At 42.2% G+C, this 15181-nt stretch overlaps 1 protein-coding gene across 16 annotated transcripts in view; it reads right to left on the bottom strand.

The window, feature by feature from the left end:
* The window catches only part of PITPNM2 (phosphatidylinositol transfer protein membrane associated 2), a 218913-nt gene that overhangs the window by 159848 nt on the left and 43884 nt on the right, over positions 1 to 15181 (bottom strand). The gene's annotated exons all lie outside the window — the stretch shown is intronic.

Below are 15181 nucleotides of genomic sequence, written 5' to 3'. Positions count from 1 at the left end.
AGTACAAAACAAATCTGGTCTATTTCTTGTTTTGATCCATTCCATCTATCTTTTACATCTTTCGCTGGCAGCAGACGGTGCAGAAGGACTGCAAGCCATCCACATCTCATGGCTGCTCGGCAGAAGATGGTGCAGTAGGACTGTTAGCCATCCTCCTCTCTTGCCTGCCTGGCAGAAGATGGTACAGTAGGACTGCTAGCAATCCGTATCGCTTGTCTGCTCACCATAAGATGGTTCAATAGGACTGACTGCAGGACTAAAGAGAACGACCTGGTCAAGTCACTCCAAATTTAGTCCCTGCGCCCATGTCTGCCCAAGCGCTCCTGATTGACCTCACAGAGGCGACCAGGAGCACCTCGGACATGATGATGACGGCTACCAGTCCTACTGTACCGTCTGCTGCCACAAGGCAATGGGTTGATGCTGCTGTGTAGCAATGCAGTACCACGTCTGCCAGCACCCAGGAGACATACAGTGATGGTTACCTGAGCGGGCTCCATGCTTGCCGTGGTATGGCGTCTGCACAGGTAACTCAAGAAAAAAGGCGCGAAACAATTGTCTGCTGCTGCTGCTTTCACGGAGGGAGGGAGGGAACGGGGGCCTGACGATATGTACCCAGAACCACCCGCGACAATGTTTTAGCCTCATCAGACATTGAGATCCCAACCCAGAATTCCAATGGGCAGTGGAGACTGCGGGAACTGTGGGATAGCTACCCACAGTGCAACACTCCAGAAGTCGACGCTTGTCTTGGTACTGTGGAAGCACTCCGCCGAGTTAATGCACTTAATGCACTTAGAGCATTTTCTGTGGGGGGACACACACTCAAATATATAAAAACGATTTCTAAAAACCCGACTTCTATAAATTCGACCTAATTTAGTAGTGTAGACATACCCTCAGATTACCTTCACATGAATGTGTGTCCCAAGAGGCAAAAGGCCCCAGCAGGATCAGATACTCATCTTTTTGTTAGTATCCTGAGTTGCCTGCAGCTGATGTTCACTGATTGCATAAAACACTGGCACTGTGGTGACAGGCAGCATTGGTGTCCTTGCTCAAGTTCATATACATACACTTCAGCTGCTAAGTGAAAAGTCTGCAGGGCCCTCTTATGCTGGGGGGGTGCTGCAGGCCTGGCGAGGAGGATGCCACTGAGTCACTCACTGGCATGGTATGGCAAATGCAGAAAAGAGGAGACAGGATGCAGCTTGATGAAGAGGGGCCTCCATATCTTCTTTAGACCCTTTTATGCTGTCAGGGAGCAGGCAGAGAGGTCTATCAGAGCCAGTCAACCCAGAGTCCCTTAAGAGGACTGCAACTAGTTAGATAGCTGGAACATGTATTTAATGCACTGAATATTTGCCGCAGAGGTGGACACACAGCTAAGCAGAACAGCGAATAAGCATCCAAGATACTTATGAGTACCAAGAGCCTGTGTCAGTTTCCACAGAAGCAACAATAACCAGCCTGATGCCCCCAGCACCACAGAGAAGCAGCCTCACTGGGACACTCAATTTAATTTGTAAAGCTAAAATACCACTGTAATGAATTAACAATTGTGTTCCATTATGTCCATTCAGCTTCCAAAATCTGAACAATATCGTGATATGGTTACTGAAAGAGTAACTTCTAATGGAAAAGTATAGGGTGGGGTCTCACGAACACTGAAAAGTATAGGGTGGGGTCATACAAGGGGGGTCTCACGAACACTGCTCATGGCAGCAAGCAGGTCGCGAAGAAGAGAGATTCTGTCACTAGCTAGCACTGGAATTAGGGTCCCTATAATTCAGTTGGGAGCCCCCTTTGGGAGTGTGATGGGGTGTCTGCCTCACATTGGCAGAAAAGGGGTTAATAGCAGCCCTAGGGAGGCTGCGCAGGAGAGAGCCAATCAAAGAAGGGCTGAGGGGAGCAGCCAATCAGGGCAAAACAGACCCATGTGTGACAGGTTGGATCACAGAAACCCCCTTGGGGCTACCACTTGATGTGCCAAGACTACTACTCCTCCTGCTTTCCTTCCCTGGCAGCTTAGGACTCCAGCATCCTGCCTGGTTTGAGCCAGAACCGTTAGCCTGCTGCAAACCCAGACCAAGATCTGAACTACATCCCCTAACAGCTGTAGGCTTAACTGAAAGCAGCTTACAGAAGTGTTCCTGTCCTTGACACTCAAATGCCCAACTCCCAATAGGGTCCAAACCCTAAATAAATCTTTTTTACCCTGTATAAAGCTTATACAGGGTAAACTCAAATTGTTCGCCCTCTATAACACTGATAGAGAGATATGCACAGCTGTTTTCCCCTCCAAGTATTAATACATACTCTGGGTTAATTAATAAGTAAAAAATGATTTTATTAAATACAGAAAGTAGGATTTAAGTGGTTCCAAATAGTAACAGACAGAACAAAGTAAATTACCAAGCAAAATAAAATAAAATACGCAAGTCTAAGTCTAGTACAGTAATAAAAACTGAATGCAGATAAAATCTCACCCTTAGAGATGTTTCAATAAGTTTCTTTCACAGACCGAACACCTTGCTAGTCTGGGCACAATCCTTTCCCCTGGTACAGCCCATGTTCCAGCTCAGATGGTAGCTGGGGGATTTCTCATGATGGCTGCCCCCTTGTTCTGTTCCACCCACTTATATATCTTTTGCATAAGGTGGGAATCCTTTGTCCCTCTGGGTTCCCACCCCTTCTTCTCAATGGAAAAACACTAGGTTAAAGATGGATTCCAGTTCAGGTGACATGATCGCATGTCACTGTAAGACCCCAAGCCTTCATTCCTCCCAACCTGACTCACAGGAAGGCCTGCCTGCAAACAGAGCCATCCACAGTCAATTGTCCTGGTTGATGGGCGCCATCAAGATTTCAAACCATCATTAATGGTCCACACTTTGCATAATTACAATAGACCTTCACAGTTATATTTCATATTTCTAGTTTTGGATACAAGAGTGATACATTTATACAAACAGGATGACCACACTCAGTAGATTATTAGCTTTGTAATGATACCTTACAAGAGACCTTTTGCATGAAGCATATTTTAGTTACATTATATTCACACTCATCAGCATACTTTCATAAAATCATATAGAGTGCAACATCACACCATAGAAAAAGGGAGCTGCAGGGCAGAGGAGGGCAGTTCTCTGTTGAGAGCCCTGGGAGGAAAGACTGGGTCCCTGATGGGCTGAGAGAACTGCCAGCACCCTGGACAGAAAAGTGCTGCCAACAGGGGCCAAGGGAGCAAGAGAGAACTCCTGTCTGGCTGTTGGGGGTTGCAGACTGAGGCCCTGACACAAGGGCAATGAGGTAATGGAACCATGTGGGAAGTGGCTAGACTGTGGACTGCAGTTTGCCACTGAAGGGAGCAGCCGGACAGGAGATTACAGGTCCCCCGGAAGGGGAGAACACAGAGTGTGCACAGCCAGAGGGCAGGGTCATGAAAAGGACGCCATGGTCCTGGGAGTGACGTGTGTCCAGGAGCAGAGGTGACAGTGGGCGAGACACCACCAGAAGAGAGCACAGAGCTAATTCCCAAAACAGCCAGTAGGAAGTGCTGCAATGGCGAGTTGCACCCCGTCACAAGGAGCCACGTATTTTAAAACAATTTGTCCAAAAGAGAAAGGTTTTTTTTTGTTTGTTTGTTTTTTTAAATGAGTAGTAAAATCTTGTTTGTTCTTTTTCCCCTGGGGTTGTAGTTATGGATCCCCTTACGCTGCAAATTCCCTCTCACCATGGTCATCAGCTAAGCCTCAGGCATACAAACCAGGCAATAAGACCTGGAGTTTATGGCTGCAAAAAATAATTAAAAAAAAAACAACAGACATCTATCCTCTAACCTCCATGAACTGCTGTAGTATTAGGGCTTTTCTCAGCTGTAGACTGCAGCCACTAGAGATTGACCACACTCTCTCACACAGATGAGTTAGCCATTCATTCCAGTAGAGAGCAGTAATACATACGCAAGCATGTCTCCCATACCCACCACTTCACGTCAGTCTAGAGAGTTTCTTGTTTGTGCATCTCACAAGGTATTTTAAATGCAGAATGGATGTTCACAGGCCTTCAGCCAACTGAACATTTTCCAGTTGGTTTAACATCCCTAACTTAAAAAAAAAAAAAGGTTTAAGAGAGTCATTAAAATGTCAAGTTTAACAGAATCGAAGGGAGTGGGGGAAACACTTATCTGAAATCTATTTTTTAATTTATAAAGTGGCATCCAGAAATAGTCATGGAAAACAACTATAATTTTTGGGCACAGGAAAAATCCTTGTACCCATAGCTTACTCATTAAAATTAAAGATGCACCAGAGGATTCAAGTTTCGTTTGAATGGGGAGGGCAAGAAATCTAAGAAGCACGGTCTTAAATGAACTAGGTTTGGCATCACACAGCCATGTTTGCTGAAGGAATTTTCATGCTCTTGAAGGGAGATTTTTCACAGTGACAAATACTTTTATGTGATGGCTCAAATTCAGAAATTGTTGGCCCGTTTTAAAACTTCAGCCCATGCTTATTCACACTCTGGAACACATCCTTAAAAGGGGAGTTAGTCGTTCTTTTGCATTGAGGAAAACTGTGCTAAAATGCTGTTCTCATTTCCAACAAAACAGAGAGCTAAACAGCAGCAAGCTGTATTTGAGGACCAGAATTTTTGGCAGATGGGTTAACAGCAGCAGCTGTATTCACAGAAAGTGTGCACATCTCAGCATACTTCGGGCTGCTGATTTGAAGAATGTCATGGGAGGCAGAGTATACATTAGGAAAATTAGCCATTCTTGACAACATCTCCCCTGTACCTCTCAAAGGGTTGTTGCAAATGATTGCCCCACTGGGACAGAGAGGGTCAACATTATTAATATGTAATATTTATATTACAGTATCACCATTAGACTCTATACAAACTTAGAGGGAGACATATGCACTATCCCAAGGAGCTTGCAGTCTAAGGCTTTGTCTTTACTGTCAAAAAGGCATGTTTTTACTGTGAGATAACGAATGCACATTACCCAGCCCACTGTAGAATTCTAGTGGAGACAAGACTCTGCAGTTTTACCACGAGGTAGCCTAGGCGAGATCAACTGTGGATGACTCGAAAGGTAGGTGAGGGAATTTATGTGTGAAAGTGTTACTAGCTACTCTGCAGTAAAAACTACAGGTGCCTTGCCTCCACTATGATTTTACAGCAGGACAGCTATTGTGCATTAGTTATCCCACTGTAAAGAACCCACCTTTTCTGCAGCAAAGACAGCGCCTGAGAGATTCAATACAAGTTATAGCAAATAGTTCTAGATACGTAGTAGAAGGAACCATTGTGATCATCTAGACTTCCTGAATAGAGCTTCCTCACAATAATTCCTATAGAAAATCTTTTAGAAAAACTTCCAACCTTGATTTAAAAATTATCAGAGATGGAGAATCCACAACGACCATTGGTAAATTGTTCCAATGGTTCATTACCATTACCAATGGATAGCTCAGTGGTTTGAGCCTTGGCCTGCTAAACCCAGGGTTGTGAGTTCAATCCTTGAGGGGGCTATTTAGGGATCTGGGGAAAAAATTGGGGATTGGTCCTGCTTTGAGCAGGGGGTTGGACTAGATGACCTCTTAAGGTCCCTTCCAACCCTGATATTCTATGGTTCTATAGTTGCTTCAAATTTGCCATCGATTACCCTCCCTGTCAAAAATGTATGCTTTATTTCCAGTCTGAATTTGTCTAGCTTCAACTTCCAGCCACTGAATCATGTTAGACCTTTCTCTGCTAGATTGAAGAGCCCATTGTGAAATATCTGTTCCCTGTAGTTAAGTCACCCCTTAACCTTTTTGTTGTCAAGTGAAATAAGTTAAGCTCTGAGTCTATCACTATAACAATCCTTTAATCATTCTCATGGCTCTTTTCTGAACCTTTCAAATGTGTTCCTACAAAATGTGTTGAACTGGTCTGACCATCCTGACCCCAGAAGGACAGCTGTTTAAAACATTTAGAGAAATGCCTGGAGGAAGCCATTTTAATAACTGGTGTCAAAAGCAGCCCATTCTCCGCATGCAGGCAACACCAGACAGAACTGTTACCAAAGCAACAAGTTTCCCAAATTCCACATATGAGTGATTCTAAGAACTCTGGCCTCACACATCCTGAATAGTAAAAATAATTAAATAATAACTTTGTGCTTCTGGAACGCCTTTCCACAGAGTATCTCCAAATGCCTTATGAAGACTCAGTAAGCCACACAACAATCCTGTGAAGTGGTGAAGTGCAGTTATCCCCTTTTTATTGTGAGGTAACTGAGGCACAAAGAGGCAAATGGTATGATTTTTACTAGGAAAGAATAATAAGTAAAACCAAAACTTTCCAGAGACAAGTGCAACTTCAGCTGACAGCATCCCTTTGAAATGTCAACACCTACAGACATGGAGGAACATGAGGAGGAGTGGTTTGCATGTTTGGTTTATTTTGGGTATGTCAGAACTAGAGTATGAAGAGGAAAAAGTATGAGAAGGAATGATTCCTAAAAGGAAAACTAAGTGCTAGTTCCCCAAAGTTTTCAGAGGTGAATGTGTCAAGGATTACTCTAGCTAGCCATTTCATTACAGCACACAGGCAGTGTAATATAGATGATAACCCAACCACCGAGGCAAACTGCAAAGAGGAAATAAATCATCATTTTATTACTAAGTGTCTTCAGTATAATTTTAAAAGATTGTCACATTGGAAGCCACCTACTTAGCCTGATAAGCTAAGGGAGGACTCAGAAATGCAGATTGACCGAATGCCTGTCTGAACTGGCCAATCAGAATTGTTTTAAGTTCTATTAATTTGAAAGGATTTGTACACTTTAGCAGTGGCCCTTAATCAAAAAACCAACAGAACGTAAAAAGTTTGAAAGTGGTCTGCCTCGTCAAACGCTCAAATGGGCTCTGCATTTCCTAAGTCCTAGATGAATTTTTTGCTAGGCCCCCAGCCTGCAAAGATTCATTAATAACTTTACTTATGTGAGTAATTCTGTAGAACTCAACAGGATTATGCATACGTGTAAGCACGTGAAGGGTCAAGCCTTTAGACTGGACCTTTTGTATCCACAAATGGCAGAGCACAGAGAGAGAGAAACCAGCATTATTCAGTGTTATCCAGAGAGAAACCATAGCAGATGGAGAAAGAAAGAGATTTATATATTCAAATGTAGTCAATATTTCTCGGATGTCTCATCAGTTCTTCTTTAGGAAGATGATATAGCTGCAAAGGAAAGATTCCTACCAAAAGTGAGCAAATAGCTCTTCCTGTCTCGGTGGGAGTAGAGGGGGTAATTAAGTGCCATAAGAAAGAACAAGATTAGTGTTCTATCACAGAGGGAAAATATGGACAACTGAAAACAAATTAAATTAAAATTCAGCAATGAAGAGAAGTCCAGGATCTAGTTTACTGGTCCTGGATATTTTGCATCATGGACAAGAAAGGACCCATGAAATCCGATGAGCACAGAAGAGAGATTCCCTTTCATACTATGCTACTGCATGATCAAAACGAAATACGAAGGGTGTATAATTCATTGCTTCCATACTATGTAATCTTATTTACAGTTCTCTCTCTTTTTAGGCTTTGGCTGAAAGTTGGAAAAAATGCATAATCCCTGTTAATAAATGCTTTAATAAATCATGGGGGCACCTCATCATGGGGAAAAAACTATCACTATTAGAAGTGACACGTATAGTGAATATAATACCTAATACAAGGAAAAACAAAAATATATCTAAGCTGTTAAATCTTTTTAATTCTTCCCCTTATTAGTGCAATTATAATACTGGTTACTTTTTCTGTTCAATATTTTTTTTCTGTAAAAGGCACACTGCATATTTGTCCTATTAATGTTTCATTTATTATTTTATTTTCCTTACTTTCCAAGGCCTCAATCCTGCAAATACATACAAACATACATTTTTAATTTTACATACATGAATAGCTCCACTTCAGCTACTGAGACAATTCATGCACACAAAGTTTAACATCTGCAGCATTAGGGTTGTATTTTGTACCAGCACTTCCTTCAAGAAAAATGAAGAAAGCTATATTATGGAGAGGAACGTCATCCTTCCAACAATTATTGAAGCTAGCTTCTCATGACAAGAGCAAATCTGACATCCCACCAGAGCCTAACTTATACAAAATCAAACCAACCCACCTGAAATTTCACATCCTAGTTCAGGTAATTTTTTTTTTAAATTACATCTTTTGTTAAAAAGATATGCTCTGAATTTTCATATTGGTCCTCATATGGACTCAGTAACGTCTCTTCCGGGTGAAAAAAAATTTTCTTTATGTATGCATAAAATACTGTTATAGATTCAAGAATATGTATGAACAGGCCAGATGAAGTTAACATTTATGGTATTTATTTTGTTGGTGAATTATCAGTTACAGAAACTAACATACAAGAATTAAGAGACAAAGCTTTTCCCTTTGATAATAAAATAAATGCTCAGAAGAGCAGACAGGAGAGCAGGGAAGGAACCCCAAATAACCCCTCATCACTTCTCTCTGGTCATTCTACAGCCAGGATGTTAAGTCCTTAAGTAACAAAGGCAGAGGATCAAAAGGCACCACAACGCTAAAACAGAATGACAAACAAAATCACCTCCACCAAAGGGACAGAATCACTCGTGAGGTCCAGTTTGAGTGGCCTGTCATACCTTTAAAACTTTCAGACTAAGCATCAGAAAATATTTGTTCTTTGTGGCAGGGAAATAAAAAGCCTAGGAATTATTTTGTGTTAAGTCTCTCAAACATCAATTGTATTAAAAGTATGTTGTATTAAAAGTATGTTTTGTTCCCTTTCTTCTTCTTCCCCAGGTGTCCTTCTCTACAACAACCCACTGAGACCTCCTCAAACTTTTGCCATCTCCTCCACCACGATCTCAGTTTTGATCGAAGCCTTGTAGAACTGAGAAATCAGTCCCCCTGCTGGAGCCAGCCAGATCAAAATATTTTCTCTAGAGAAGACAGTGTTAAATTTGATGCTAGTGTTGCAGCTTGGGGTGCTTAGAAAGATGGAGATCAGCGCACGCACACAAAAAGTTGGATCTCAGGAGACCTTGAGGGAACTAAAGCTCTTCAAAAGGAGTGAAGTCACCAAGCACTAATCTCCTTACAAAATTGGATCAGCTGAATTGGGTTACTGTAGCTGGGACAGGTATTCACCTATCAGCCTACACAGGACTTTCTTACTCCACTACTGGACTAGCTAGAGCTAGGGTAAAATTTTCAAGAGTGCCGAAGTGGCTTAGGTGCTTTTGAAAAAAGAGAGACTTAAGCTGATGTCCTTTACGTGCTACTGATAATTTTATCCCATGTGTCTAAGAGTGTGTGGGGAGTCGCTAAGAAACACAAGTTGCAAAGAGATTCTGAGAGGTAAACTTCCCACTCCAGCACGTGGGAAATGGCTTGAGTTCTCCCAGCCAAACCCTCACAAAGCCAAGCCGGCAGGGTATATCATGCTCTTATTTAGAGGACAGCCAATCCTACTCCTGATTTATAAAAGATCACCCACTTGCAAACATGGCTTTCCTCCTGAGGGGGCAACCTTTCTAAATCTCTTTATCACTATTTAGATACAAACATTGTAAAGCACAAGCAACTTCCCTCTCTTTCTCCTCTCACTCCCCACCTCATCTTTTTAGAGCAATGGCTAAAGACAGATGCTTAATATAGGTCTGCATGATACATTTAGAGGTTGGTTCAAATACCCCAAACTGCAGGGAAGTTCCACTTGAGGGTCTAAGCTTTGAAACAATACTAGTGATTTAGGGGACCCAAACGGAGACATTTTAAAAGGGCCTCATGTTCAGAAGGGCAAGTGTTCACATTTTGCCTTTAAGGCATCTCAGGTTGGGCACACAAGCAAAGCATCCACTAGTCCCTTTTGAAAAGACGGGTCCAGATCCTGACATGAACTTTGCATCTCAAATCTACTTGCAGATGACCACACAGCAATTAAGTAAACAAGTTTTACAAGATCAAACAGACTTCCACAGGTTCACTGGATAATTGTTTCCCTCCATGTTTTAAAATTAAAAGGGGAAAAAAAGAGAGAGAGAAAGACAAACATCTGGGTTATGTTCTAAATGTAATTAGAAGTCTGATAACAGGACAGAATAATGTCAAACAAATTACAAGCAATGTGCTTTCATTCACAGGGTGACAAGTCAACAGACAGTTAGTTAATTTTAAAACGGATTATGTACCAACTCCTTAAATAAAATGAACATGCACTCACACACATATAAAGCAACTGGGAGTCCAAATATACATTTTGTTTTCCCTTGGGCAGGGCTGAACAGCGTGTTTATATCTCAAGAGCCGACTGAGGAATAACTACCGCCAACATTTTTAGAAGTGCCCATTTATTTTGAGACACTTTAGTCCCCAATTCTTAGAAGTGCTGAGCACTCATAACTTCCATCAAAACCAACAGAGGTTGCTTGCAAACAAGGAGGAGAGTGTGTTTGGAAAGTAGGCAAAGAAGTTCCAGAGAGTGCAGCTTCTGCTCTCAGTTTTGTGTGATACAATCTACTGTTGTAGGTAAAGTCACAGAGCCCCAAACTCAGGTCTTGGGAGGCAAAAAGTTTTCCCTGGTGTCTCTCTCAGGTTCCTTATGCTGTTGGGTCACTTAGTGCAATGACATCTGCAGAATAACAGCGGGATCATCTCACAGTCAGAGGCCCAAATGCTGCCTGCATCAGAAAGACACAAAGAAGAGGGCAAAAGCAGCCAGAAAACTCTGCAGCATTTCCCCATCTCTCACTGGGGGATAGATTTACTGATTGTGAAAGGAGCCTGGGCCAGGAACTTCAGAGAACATAAGAATAAGAACGGCCATACTGGGTCAAACCAACGGTTCATCCAGCCCAGTATCCTGTCTGCTGACAGTGGCCAATGCCAGGTGCCCCCAAGGGAGTGAACCTAACAGGTAATGATTAAGTGATCTCTCTCCTGCCATCCATCTCCACCCTCTGACAAACAGAGGCTAGGGACACCATTCCTTACTCATCCTGGCTAATAGCCATTAATGGACTTAACCTCCATGAATTTATCTAGTTCTCTTTTAAACCCTGTTATAGTCCTAGCCTTCACAACCTCCTCAGACAAGGAGTTCCACAGGTTGACTGTGCGCTGGGTGAAGAAGAACTTCCTTTTATTTGTTTTAAATCTGCTGCCCATTAATTTCATTTGGTTCTTATATCCCTAGTTCTTATATTATGGGAACAAGTAAATAACCTTTCCTTATTCACTTTCTCCACACTACTCATGATTTTATATACCTCTATCATATCCCCCCTTAGTCTCCTCTTTTCCAAGCTGAAAAGTCCTAGCCTCTTTAATCTCTCCTCATATAGGACCCGTTCCAAACCCCTTATCATTTTAGTTGCCCTTCTCTGAACCTTTTCTAATGCCAGTATATCTTTCTTGAGATGAGGAAACCACATCTATACGCAGTATTCAAGATGTGGGCATACCATGAATTTATATAAGGGCAATAAGATATTCTCCATCTTACTCTCTATCCCTTTTTTAATTATCCCTAACATCCTGTTTACTTTTTTTCTTTTTTTTTTGACTGTCGCTGCACACTGCGGGGACGTCAAGGACCCTTGGGGAAATCTAGCTCCAGTCTCACAAGAGGCATCCTCCATTGTTTCCTGGGGTATCCATCGCCCCCATCCTGCTAGGCAGCGTATCCCTGAAGAGTTACACTGCTAATAGGTCTCACCCATGGCTATGCCCCAACCCTCTCCCCCCCCACCCCCCATGGTGAAGAAATTACAGAAGGGGTGAATCCCACTTTCTATTAGTGCTTGAGGGAGCTTCAGTAGTGGAGCCCAGGTTTTGAGCAGATACAGAGCCAGGGGGTTGATGGGTTTCATTGGTGATGCCACCTTCAATTATACCTATTGGTTTGATATGGCACCACTAAAGGACAACAGGGGGAAGACTGCCCCTCCCACTTACCCCTGTCTCCCTATTAGCTCCACCATTGGAGCAGCTCACGCACTGCATGGGCTCTCCATCTCCAACCCAATCTTACACAGTGCTAGCCAAGAAAGATTCTTCAGGGTTCTGAGGTGGGGGCTAGGAAAAGAGTAAATGCTGTGAACTCCCCCGCCGCAGACTCCTATCAGAACACTTCTACCTCACTAACGTACCTTTCCTCTCCCCTTCACATCATCCAGCAGTGGAAAATATCTGGCCTATATAATCAGAAAGGGGAAGACGTAGCACCCTCAAACCAAGTCTCCTCAGGTGGGAGAGTTGCCATTTCCAAACATCATGCCCTCAAGACACCAGTACTTCCTCTCTCCTTGCAAAGCTTTTCCATTCATCTTAATAAAACCAATGCTGTGGTGATCCTCATGCAGCAATTCTCTTAACTTTCTCATGTTAATAGGAATTCTCCATTTGTTTGAATGATAGCCGCTTCATGATAATGTCAATGCAAAACTAATGGAAACAGTGTTATGCTGTGAAGAAAGGGAAAAGCAAGCAGGAGAGACTGCAAAATATAAGACAGCAACAGAGTGATGTCAAAAAATCACTGTCAACATAAGTCTGTGGAGACATTAGGCTGCAAGAAGAAGCACAACGTAACGAGACGGAACACCACACACTGTGCAAGTCTATGCCAAAGAGGAAAGCACAGGAAAAAGTAAAAAGTTATAAGTGTTACAAAAGCAAAGAGAATTTAAAAGAGCACTGTCATGATAAAATAAATTAGGTTTATTTTTAAAGCAAACGTCCTTCCCCATGTTTCTAGTACTGTAGTATCTGTAACAAAGCTGAAAGGCTTTTAAAAGTCTAGCTCACTTTTCACCATTTGTGCCACTTACTTTTGGCTTTTCGCTCAGTTTTGACAATGAAAAAACAGATCAATTTCACAGTCTGATTCTCATGCACTAATAAATGACTGAGTACCTAGATCAATGAACTGCAACTGGAGGTTTGAATACTAGAAGCAGTTAATGAAAACTGTTTTAATAGTTTACTTAACATATTTCTATTAATACATGTTTGTAATATACTCTCCCCAGCCCTCCATCTCCCAAATTCTAGCACTAAAACCTAGCCACCAGAGCCCTTTTAAATGAAAACATATCAACACAAATGTAGAAAGGCCCAACCATCCTCAAGGGTTAAAATTTTCCAGGATGGGAAAGGGATGTACTGTGCAACACTCACTAGATCTAATTCTGCTCTCACATTTGCTAGAGTAAAACCAGAGTAACCATAGTGAAGCCACTGCAGTTACTCCAGACCAACACCAATGTCACTCAGAGCAGATTTTAGTCCATTAAGCATAAATTCCTCCAGCCTTGAAGTTTACCTGAAATGGATTTTCATTCAGTTGTTCAGGTGGGCCAGTGCCAAGGAGGATCCCAGCCAGACATCAAACTGGAACCCAATCCACATCACACATTAGAGTGGGCAACTTCCTCCAAAGCTATAATTCCCACTCCCCAAAACATCTGCTCGGGTAAAGAGTAATGCATATTAGGTTCTCTCCTATTACTATACTCACAGATCATTCCCACCCACCTCTCAACAGGGCATACAGATGAACTCTTCCTAGACCTTCAGGTCTAGCAAAGTAAACCTGCTCTCTGTCTGGCCCACAAGGAAGGCTCTGAGACATGGAGGCCCCTACCCACTCACCCTGTCCTGCAGCAACGGAACCAGAAAGGGATCCTGATTTATCTGGGCCCTCAACTCATTCTAGGGCTGTCTCACTGTTCTCAGATTTCTATGCTAACACATTTTAACCTAGTTTTATCATACCTTACCCTACAGGATACCGTATTATGCGGCATAATCATTCACAAGGCACCATCAGACATTCTTGGTGACATTATGTTATGTGGAATTTCTTTTAAACAATACAGGGCTGATAAAGCACATGGCTTGGTATTAAGCACAGCTTCGTTTAACATGGTTATTAATGATCTGGAAGAGAAACTGTAATCAGCACGTTAATACCATTCACAGATGATGATATGAAATCAGATGATGTTTTGAAGACCACAGAGGATCAAGAAAACACACACACACACACACACACACACAAAAGAAGATAAAGTACTTCTGTAGAGAGTTTAGAAATACAGGGCTGAAATAACAAAATGTGAGTTTCAGCTTGGAAAAATGCAAGCAAATACATTGGGGAAAGATAATCCAGGAGACCTGGGGATAGCAGTCGACAGTAAATTAGATATCAATTTGCATTGTGATATGACAACAAAAAATCCCCAATGATTCTGAGTGGAATACACAGAGGCATACAGAGGCAAACTATAGATCTAAGAGGTGAGGGTCTCTCTCTCCAGCACTGGTAAGAACCCAAGAGGACACAATGCATTGTAGAGAATTGTCAAGGGGCCTAAGGGAGACAGGAACCAACCCATAGACAGTAATAATATAGTTGCCTCAAGGAGGTGCTTGCGCAAAATAAGGCCCCGATCCTACAAAGTCAATGAGAGTTGGGTGCCCAATTTCCTTCAGTCACCCATCCTGAAAATCCCAGCCTCAGCATCATAGGAAAAAAAAAAAATTAAGGGGGAAAGGGAAAATCACTGTTTATGGAAAGAGTATAGCTTAACTACGCAGTAACTAAGATGGAGGTATCACCTGCAAGCATTTGCAGGGTAGGGTGACCAGATGTCCTGATTTTTTGGGTCTTTTTCTTATATAGGCTCCTATTACCCCCCCATCACCATCCCAACTTTTCACACTTGCTGTCTGGTCACCCTATTGCAGGATGAAAACACCAAGGAAGATGATTCAGGATAGCTCAATGTCAGTATACAGCTGGAAGTGCCTGGAATAAATTAAAGCAAAAGTAAATTTATGAGTAACATCAGGGAAAACATATTGGCAATAAGATTTCACGTAGTGAAACAGTCCCTAAGTGAAGTGACAGAAGCCCCATCCATTCCTTAGGTCATTTAAAGCTGGACTGGAACAAGTACTGGAGAATCTATTGAAGAAACCAATTCTGTCTTGGCAGGAGGATGAATGAAGAGTAAATATAAAATGCCTTTCCCATCTTTAAAATTTCTACGGATTCTTCAAACAGCTCCTTGGCGCTTTCTTTTATGTCTCTTAGATATTTACAGATTTACACTTGTAAACAATT

This window comes from Caretta caretta, chromosome 15 (assembly GCF_965140235.1).
Source record: "Caretta caretta isolate rCarCar2 chromosome 15, rCarCar1.hap1, whole genome shotgun sequence".
Lineage (NCBI taxonomy): Eukaryota > Metazoa > Chordata > Testudines > Cheloniidae > Caretta > Caretta caretta.
This window is presented reverse-complemented; position numbering and strand designations above follow the sequence as displayed.